This window comes from Scomber japonicus, chromosome 5 (genome assembly GCF_027409825.1).
Source record: "Scomber japonicus isolate fScoJap1 chromosome 5, fScoJap1.pri, whole genome shotgun sequence".
Taxonomy (NCBI): Eukaryota; Metazoa; Chordata; class Actinopteri; order Scombriformes; family Scombridae; genus Scomber; species Scomber japonicus.
Genome location: NC_070582.1, coordinates 35,521,427 through 35,530,214, shown reverse-complemented (window position 1 = coordinate 35,530,214; position 8,788 = coordinate 35,521,427). Strand labels below are relative to the sequence as shown.

Here is an 8,788-nt window from a genome sequence, read left to right as displayed (position 1 = left end):
TGAAATTCTAATGTGCTTTCCAATTGTTGGCCTTCTAGCCCTCGTCCCGCCACAATTAGGTAGTCCTAATTCCTCCTGCCATTTGCAGCTGCAGGACACGAGGTGGACAGGACAAGCGACAGCTATTTTCTCTGAAGGTAAGTAATTTGAAACGTAATGGCAGCTAATAGGAAAAAAATGTGCAGTATAGTTTGGTAGTAGTTATTCATTAAATGAAATTAAGGTAATGCTCATGCCTGATGCTAATTTGCTTTCTACACGTGGTTAGCAACTCCTGATATGGCGTGGATATCAGACCAATTCAATCTAGGTTAGAGTTGTAGTAGAGCTTTCGTAACGTTATTTAATGTGGCGTTTGTTTTAGTTGTGGTGCAGGACGTTTATGTTAGTTTAATTTTGGCTACACTGGGCACTTAATATAAGTGGACCGGAAAGTGTTTCTTTCGTTGAATACATCTGCAGCGGGCATGCACAACTTTGCGGATAAAACAAGACGTTGGACCTTGTTTGGGCTTGTGTCTTCAGCTTTTGGACCCTGTGAAAACCTTTTTTAGCAGCGTTTGTGTGATATGGGTAAGTTAACATTTACAGCCTATATGTGGAAAATGTATGGGGCATGTATGTAAGGGAAGCGCCAGCCGGTACCGGCAAATTTAAACCAAGTAACTAAACGCCAATAGCGAGGGAGCCCTGTTTGATAGAAAGAAGCCGATGGCTACTTATGGCGCATTATTGCTGGGTATGTCTTGAGTAAAATATATAAATTGCTAACAGGACGCATAGGTACTGCCTTCGTGCCTGGTGTAGCCACTTTCATTGATTATAATGGAAGCTTATGGTAGCCTATGGTATGGTATCAGCTCGGATGCTGCTCATTATTTTGTGTCAGAGAGTCCACTGCCCTGATAATGCTTCAATAGATCAGGGGGTTCATAAACAGGCACCCCTCTGTTTATTTGGGTCACAAACCAAAAGTTGAGAACTGCAATATAACCAGTGTAAATCGTGGTAAAAAAACAGTATGATTAGATATGACTAATTATGAATGAACTATAAGTCTGAACAGGTTAACATAGCATAGCTAACATGTGCTTAGCAACTAAAGTTAGTATAATGTCTGATCATGCAGATTGGCAGTGGAAGAGCCAGAGTTCATGGTCATAGCCTACTTTTGCGAACTACTAAGGGAATTGGATTACATGAAAATAGTGTCCCTGGTCTGGAATACCTTGAAGCTAGATGCTACTGTACCTAAAACGTTGCATACAATGGCAGGGTGGCCTGCAATTTAGTTTATGATAACATGAAATAATGTGAATGCAATATAGAAAAAACACTTTCATAATCATGAATTATTAATTATACATTTCAAATATTACATTTCCCATAATTGTATATGAGTTAGTGGATTAGAAATAAACTTGTACATTATACCATAAGTAGTCCACATTGCTGAGTAGAATTAACACTTGTTATTTTTTCCCCCTAGTAAACTTAAAGAGTGACACAAGATCTGCGCTTGCAGAGTGGCTTCTCCTGTAACAAGGAGCTGTTGGTCAGAGGATTAAGACCCTCATGTCCAGATTTATCCAGGTAAGACGTATATAAAAATATACATCTACTAGTAGTAAACATAATTGTCATGTTAAAATTGGTTATGTGGTTTCTGCATGCATGCAATATCAGTGTACTACCAAATGTAAACATTGAGATAATTGACACATAGAGAGCACATTGTGCGAAACCCTGGGGTTAATCGTAATAACATACAATATTCAAAATAAAGTGGCAATGCTGCAAATGCAGGAAAAAATTCACAATGGACACTAGGTGGTATTTCGAAAGGTTATGTCAATTGGGGTATGTGTATAATTTTGACCCTGGGAGATGGAAGTCTGAACAGGGTGGTTAGGGTCATTTGCACTGTTGTTGTCAAAGACTCATCGTTACTACATCTTTTTACTAAAGGATCCATGTTGCCCAATCGATATGAGAGAGAGGTTGTCCTATGGTGCTTGGTGGAGTACAATGGAGAAAGAGGAGAGGAACTTATCAAGGACTACCATGTAAGTATTATCTCAAACACGTTTGAGGTCTTCCAGAGGCTGTTCATGGGGTTGGACCCCAAACGTTCCAAAACAATCCCCAAAATACATTCCCCTGAAGAACAAGCTCCTGGCTTAAGGCACCCTGTCAAAGCCATAAACCCATGTCAGTTTTTATTTTGATTTGTTAAAGTTTATCACTGGGGGGCTGGAAGGTGATTACTATAAGCATGTTCAGTTTAAGTTTCTATAAGTTGTTGAATGTTGGCCATTTGGGAGGTCCTGTCCTCCTCACTCACTGTTCCCATTTACAAATTGAAACCCATTGAACTGGTGGTCTATGTATTGTATATTGAGGTATACTGGTAATTATAATAATAATAGTGCAGTACAATATTTCCAAGGGACACAAAATAGATGCCTTGCACAGAATGTTTATGTAGTTCACAGATATTAGGCATTTTATTTTGTAAGTGGTTACCAATTGTTACAGGCAGCCTGAATGAGAACTACACAAACATTCTGTGAAAGGCCCTTATTGAGAGCTGTGGTCAATTAAAATAATTGCTAAAGGGGCATGTCTTGGCCATAACATAATACGCCAATTAACACCATATTTTAGGCAAGTAACATCTATATTTCTGTTGCATACAACACTTTCCATTGTTTTACGTTATGTACTTGTTCTTCACATCTTCTTCACACCAGTCTTACACTTACTTTTTTCCTGAAATAAGTCAGATAAGTTGTCATTTTTAGCAATTTGAATAAAGAAGAAGTAGCATACACAAAGTTAAATAATGGTGTACTTGCCAAAATGTTAAATTATTCCAGATCTCAATTCCCTAAACCACATCCAGGTGTCCCATCATGCATTGTATAGAATATTGTATATTATTATTGAATGTTTGTAACTTGGGCGTGACTTATGGAATGTTTGTGAGGCATCATGTTGCTGTTTATAAATAAATTATTTTGTTAAAACGTTGTATCATGTTTATTATCAGTACATCACAAATTAAAGGTAGAATATGTAGAATGAGCAGAACAACGCCATCCATTGTCTCGAGATCGTAGTCGCAACAACCAAAAATTAATTCCAGCAGTCGGGTTGCCAGGTCCGGTGCCGGATTTTATTTTAGCTCTAACTCTCTAACTCTGTAAATATACCACTTTATCCACATGTCTAACCTTTTTAGGCGAGAAAGTAGCCCTTTAGATCCACAATGTGATGCTAATTTGTCCAACTAACATCTGCTTAAAGTTTTGTTCCTGCGAATTCGGAGCCACTCAAGTTAGCCGTAGCGAGTAACGCACTTCTGGTCATTTTCACAAAATGAAACACCCGTTGCCTTTTATTATTAAGAAAACCATAACGATAGAGTTGGTGCTTTTATTTTGAAAACAGGAAGCGAACATACCCTCACTGTAACTGACTTGAAACCACAAGGTACATTGCATTGTAACGCCAGTGGGAGTAGCAGTTAAACCTGGGGAGCGTACATATGTTCCCCGGGTCCTATGTTCCCCGATCGCGGCTAACTGGGTTGCTAGCTCGGCGGCTAACTCGGCTGCTAATTCAGCTGCTAGCTCGGCTGCTAATTCAGCTGCTAACTCGGCGGCTAACTCATCTGCTAACTCGGCGAATAACTCAGCTAACTGGTTAACTGTAGACGGGATCATCCCTATACATCCCTATATTATACAAAACATAGGACCCGGGGAACATAGGGATGATCCCCTAATTATGTAGCAATACAGTCATACTGCACATCAAATTAAATAGGAGAAACTCCGCTACAAGCACGTCATTTTTACACACACCAAACACAACTCAAACACCAAGCATATTAATGATCAAATATCAAAATCCGAATAGCGTCAGAAAGTCAACCCACTCTCCACATTTCCATTGCTACTGTTTTGATACTTCATGGTACACAAACAAATAGCATCTCATATGGAAGCTAAGACCCTAGCTAGTTCAACAGTATCACTATTATTATTATTACAGTGAACCAGCAGCCAAAGAATACAAAGGTAAAAAAACACTTATTTACAGCTACTAACAGATATTCTGTCTTACCTTTGAAGTTTTGTGATGAAAAGTTGTACTTGAGAGCAAAAAACGCTGGTTTTAGTAAGTCCAACACGGCTCTGCTTGTTTACAACTCCATTTCACCCAGTGCCAGCCTACAGTAGCTGCACCGGAACAACAGACAACCCTGGCAACCCGCAATTCCGGCCGCTAAATGGCTGGTACAATGTACACAGAACGTGTCAGAACGTCATTGTCGAACCCGTCAAAATTTTTTAAAATGATTAATTCAGACTAAATTTTTTTTTTAATGGAAAAGCAATACTTTCATTCTGTACCCCTCAAAACGCCCCGTGGCTGTATTATTTTAAAAAATATATAGCTTTTAATAAATATTCTACATATTCAACCTTTAATTCAGGTTAAAAATAAAATGCCTAGGTGTTCCTGTTGCTGTTTGGCCCTAGCGCATGCATTGCCCCTACCTCACTGGCAGAGTGCGGCTGGACGTTTTGGAAGCCTGCCAGCAACAACACAGCTCCTGTGAGAACGGTAAATTTCAACCTTCAAAGTATTTTTAACTGTCTAACTTACCTGTTTTATTGCCTTACACTTTGAAAGTGAAAACACAAATGCCAAATGCATGCTCTACAAAACTGTATTTAGCAAGCTACAGAGGTAGCTTCAAAGTGCTAGTTATATGCATGGGTAGTTAGGCCACTACGAACCAGTCACAGGATTAAGTAATGCCTACGTTGTGTGTGTGTGTCTCTCTCTCTGACTGAGAGCAGGATATAGCAGCCATCACAGGTGTGTGTGTGTGTGTGTCTCTCTCTCTGACTGAGGGCAGAATATAGCAGACATCACAGGTGTGTGTGTTTGTCTCTCTCTCTCTGACTGAGAGCAGGATATAGCAGACATCACAGGTGTGCGTGTTTGTCTCTCTCTGACTGAGAGCAGGACGTAGCAGCCATCACAGGTGTGTGTGTTTGTCTCTCTCTCTCTGACTGAGAGCAGGATATAGCAGCCATCACAGGTGTGTGTGTTTGTCTCTCTCTCTGACTGAGAGCAGGATATAGCAGCCATCACAGGTGTGTGTGTTTGTCTCTCTCTCTCTGACTGAGAGCAGGATATAGCAGACATCACAGGTGTGTGTGTTTCTCTCTCTCTCTCTGACTGAGAGCAGGATATAGCAGCCATCACAGGTGTGTGTGTTTGTCTCTCTCTCTCTCTGACTGAGAGCAGGATATAGCAGCTATCACAGGTGTGTGTGTTTCTCTCTCTCTCTGACTGAGAGCAGGATATAGCAGCCATCACAGGTGTGTGTGTTTGTCTCTCTCTCTCTGACTGAGAGCAGGATATAGCAGCCATCACAGGTGTGTGTGTTTATCTCTCTCTCTCTGACTGAGAGCAGGATATAGCAGACATCACAGGTTTGTGTGTTTGTCTCTCTCTCTCTGACTGAGAGCAGGATATAGCAGACATCACAGGTGTGTGTGTGAGAGCTGCTCCTCGGTTTATGTATGGTTGAATATTTAGTTGCGTTAATGTTGATAATGCACCAAACATAGGTGCAACATGTTGCTTGTTTTTAGAGCAGAAACTTAAACAATTTGTTGCTTAAAGTGCATCTGACATCAACGTTAGTTTACCATCCAAACTGCTACTTTACGTCCTGGGGTTGGCTACATCTGACAGCTTCTTTCACAGTTTCCTTTAGGCCTACTAGTGTGTTGTCTTTGCATAAATGGCTGAAAATAAATCAAACCATGTGTGGCAGCACTTCACCGAGCCAACACCAGGAAATGCATAAGCAATTCATTGGTGAGCATGGGCGCTGAGAAAGGAAAAAAGAAAAATACCTCAAATATGTGGACTCACTTGAATCGTCACCAACTTGAGGCCTATAATGAGGCATTAAAAGAAAAAGAAGATAAAACAGCAGCTGCTACTTCTACAAGCAGTTCAACGCAGCCCACAGTTGTGCAAATGTTCGACACTCAAAGAAAATGGGCCAGTTCTGACTCCAGGTCCAAAAAAATGTATGCTGTGTGATGATTGCCACAGACAATCATCACACAGTTGTTTCTGATGTTGGCTTTCAACGGTTGGTGGCATTGCTAGAGCCCAGATACACCCTCAAAATGGAAAAGTACTATCGTACAGACATCATGGATGAACATCATCCAACCCTAACCCACAAAAGTGGAGAACACAATCAAGGAGCTGGTCACATTAGACAATACAGGCTCCTATTTGTCATTTACAACGGATTGTTGATCTGAGGAGACAGAATCCCTAATGAGCCTCATGTGTCACTTCATTGACAGTGACTGGAAAGGAAACAAATTATGTTCAGCGAGATGTTATTTGGGGCATTGACACAGAGAGTTGTGCTTGTGCTTCGTGACAACAGGGCCAATATGGTGAAAGGGCTATGGCTCATTGAAATACCTGATCTCAGCTGCAGTGCCCATACGTTACAGCTGGTTGTGAATGATGGAATCAACAGCCAGCGAGCAGTGGTGGACATTGTCACAAAGTTAAAGTCATCTGCTTCCCATTTCAACCACTCTGTCCTGGCCAAACAACACCTGGCAGCAATTCAGAAAGATCTTGAAATCCCCCAGCATAGCATCATCCAGGCTGTAGCAACACACTGGAACTCAACTCTACATATGTTGGAGAAGATGCTGGAGCAGAAACGTGCTTTGAATGTGTACATGTATGCAGGTGAACATGGAAAGATCTCAACGCTAACAGCTGATCAGTGGGCTCTCGTTTCCAATTTGATTGCTACAGTGGGCCCACTTAAACATGTGACAGCAGGTCAAAAGCTTCTATCTCCTGCATCATCCCAAGCATTGCTGGGCTGAAGATGGTACTTGAAGCTTCTGAAAGATTGGAGGTTACTCTGTTAATGAGTCAACTTTTCTTGGATTGATGTTTTACATGGATTTGAAAAAATGCTTTGATCTTGAATGTTGAAAACTTTGTAGGATAACTTCCCCAATTGTGGGTAATGTATACACAAGGCTTTGCAAAGCAGTCCACTGGTGAATAATTGTAGTCCTTTAAAACATTTAAAAAATTAAAAAATAAAAATTCACACACCAACAATGTAGAGGTTGTTTTTTTTTCACCCAAAACTGGCAAAGTTGCACTTAAATAAGTGCACACATTTTGTAAAAGTGATTAAAATAAAGTGATAGGAGCTGAGAATGTGGATTTTGGCAGCTGTATGTTTGTACAAAATGTTGAATAAAAATGTAACACTGATAAATGTTTTGTGTGTTGGTAATTTTATCATTGGATGCTAGTACCAGCAACAAACACAACGCGATTGATTTAGTTCATTCAACAAGACTGACATGAGAATAACAGATTAAACCTGTAGTAGTTCATACAACAAGGTTGAATTTTGTTTCACTAACATGTTTGACCAATGTACACTAAATTAGATTTAAATTGACTAGACTAAGTAACATGTTAATTGAATGTGAGAGAGTAATTGAATGAAAATGTTAAGATCATGTTGCGCCTGCACTGCAAAAAAGGAATTTCAAGAAAGTAAAAAAAGCCTTGTATCAAGAAAATAAGTCTTATTTTTTGTCCAAAAAGAATATTAATCTTGTCAAGCATGTTTTGCATTAGAAAAAATATCTAATTTTAAGAAAGTATGCCTTACTTTTTCTTGATAAGATATTCCAGCTAATTTTGAGCTAGAATGAACCAGAAACAGAGTATAAAAATGTTTTACGATAAAACCCAGTGGGGCAACAAGATTATTTGCCTCATTTTAAGAGTAAGACCATTTGCACAATGTCTCAATTTAAGAATGCCATGAAACCAGGACAATTAAAGGTTTTTATTATTATTATTATTATTATTTTCGTTGCAGGACAGAACCTACTGCTTCATATCTAACATATTAAGATGACAGCAGACTGGTCTATACAACACACAACCTACAGCATAATACAAATAACCATGCTGGATGAAAACTGCATGGCCCACAAACAAAACAAAATGACCAAAAATGGCATCAGCATTTGACTGCTAATTGATTGTTCATTTGAATAAGAAAGAATCATGAAACAACAAAAACAAAGGTCAAGAAGCACAGTTTGTCTATAAGAGGCAAACACATTAAGTGCGCCTTTTACAGTCTATCAGACGAGGCTCTGTGTAGCCCAAGCACATCTCCCAGATAATATTTTGTAGGGACATATGTCACATCCTTGTGAGTATAACTGTAATATGGAGTGAAATCTACCAGATTATCAGATGTTATGAGTTCAGTTGCTTGTGCCATGTTTGGAATCTCTATTGTATATGCCAGGGGTTCTCGACCTTTTGCAAGCTGGGCCCCCCCAAAGCTGGTTCATTGCAGTTGGGGCCCCCCCTCCTCCCGGTGTCACCCTCCCTCGCGGCCCCAACCCCACTACACCACCTTGCATAGATAGATAGATAGATAGATAGATATATAAAATAATAGATTTGTTATTTTTAGGCCCACACTATTATTATTATTATTATTATTATAATTATTACAATCATCAGGTAGGCCTATCATCATTACTAGGCTATTGTTATAACTGGCAGTAGCACCAGACTTCTAATGTGAGCTTGCAGGCATTATTATTATTATTATTATTATTATTATTATGAGTAGTGATATCCCTATTATCATTACTAGGCTAGC

At 39.5% G+C, this 8,788-nt stretch overlaps 1 pseudogene; it reads left to right on the top strand.

Moving 5' to 3' along the window:
* Nucleotides 1-5,913: 5,913 nt before the first annotated feature.
* On the top strand, nucleotides 5,914-7,027 carry LOC128359523 (zinc finger BED domain-containing protein 4-like; annotated as a pseudogene).
* The last annotated feature ends 1,761 nt before the right edge of the window (nucleotides 7,028-8,788 follow it).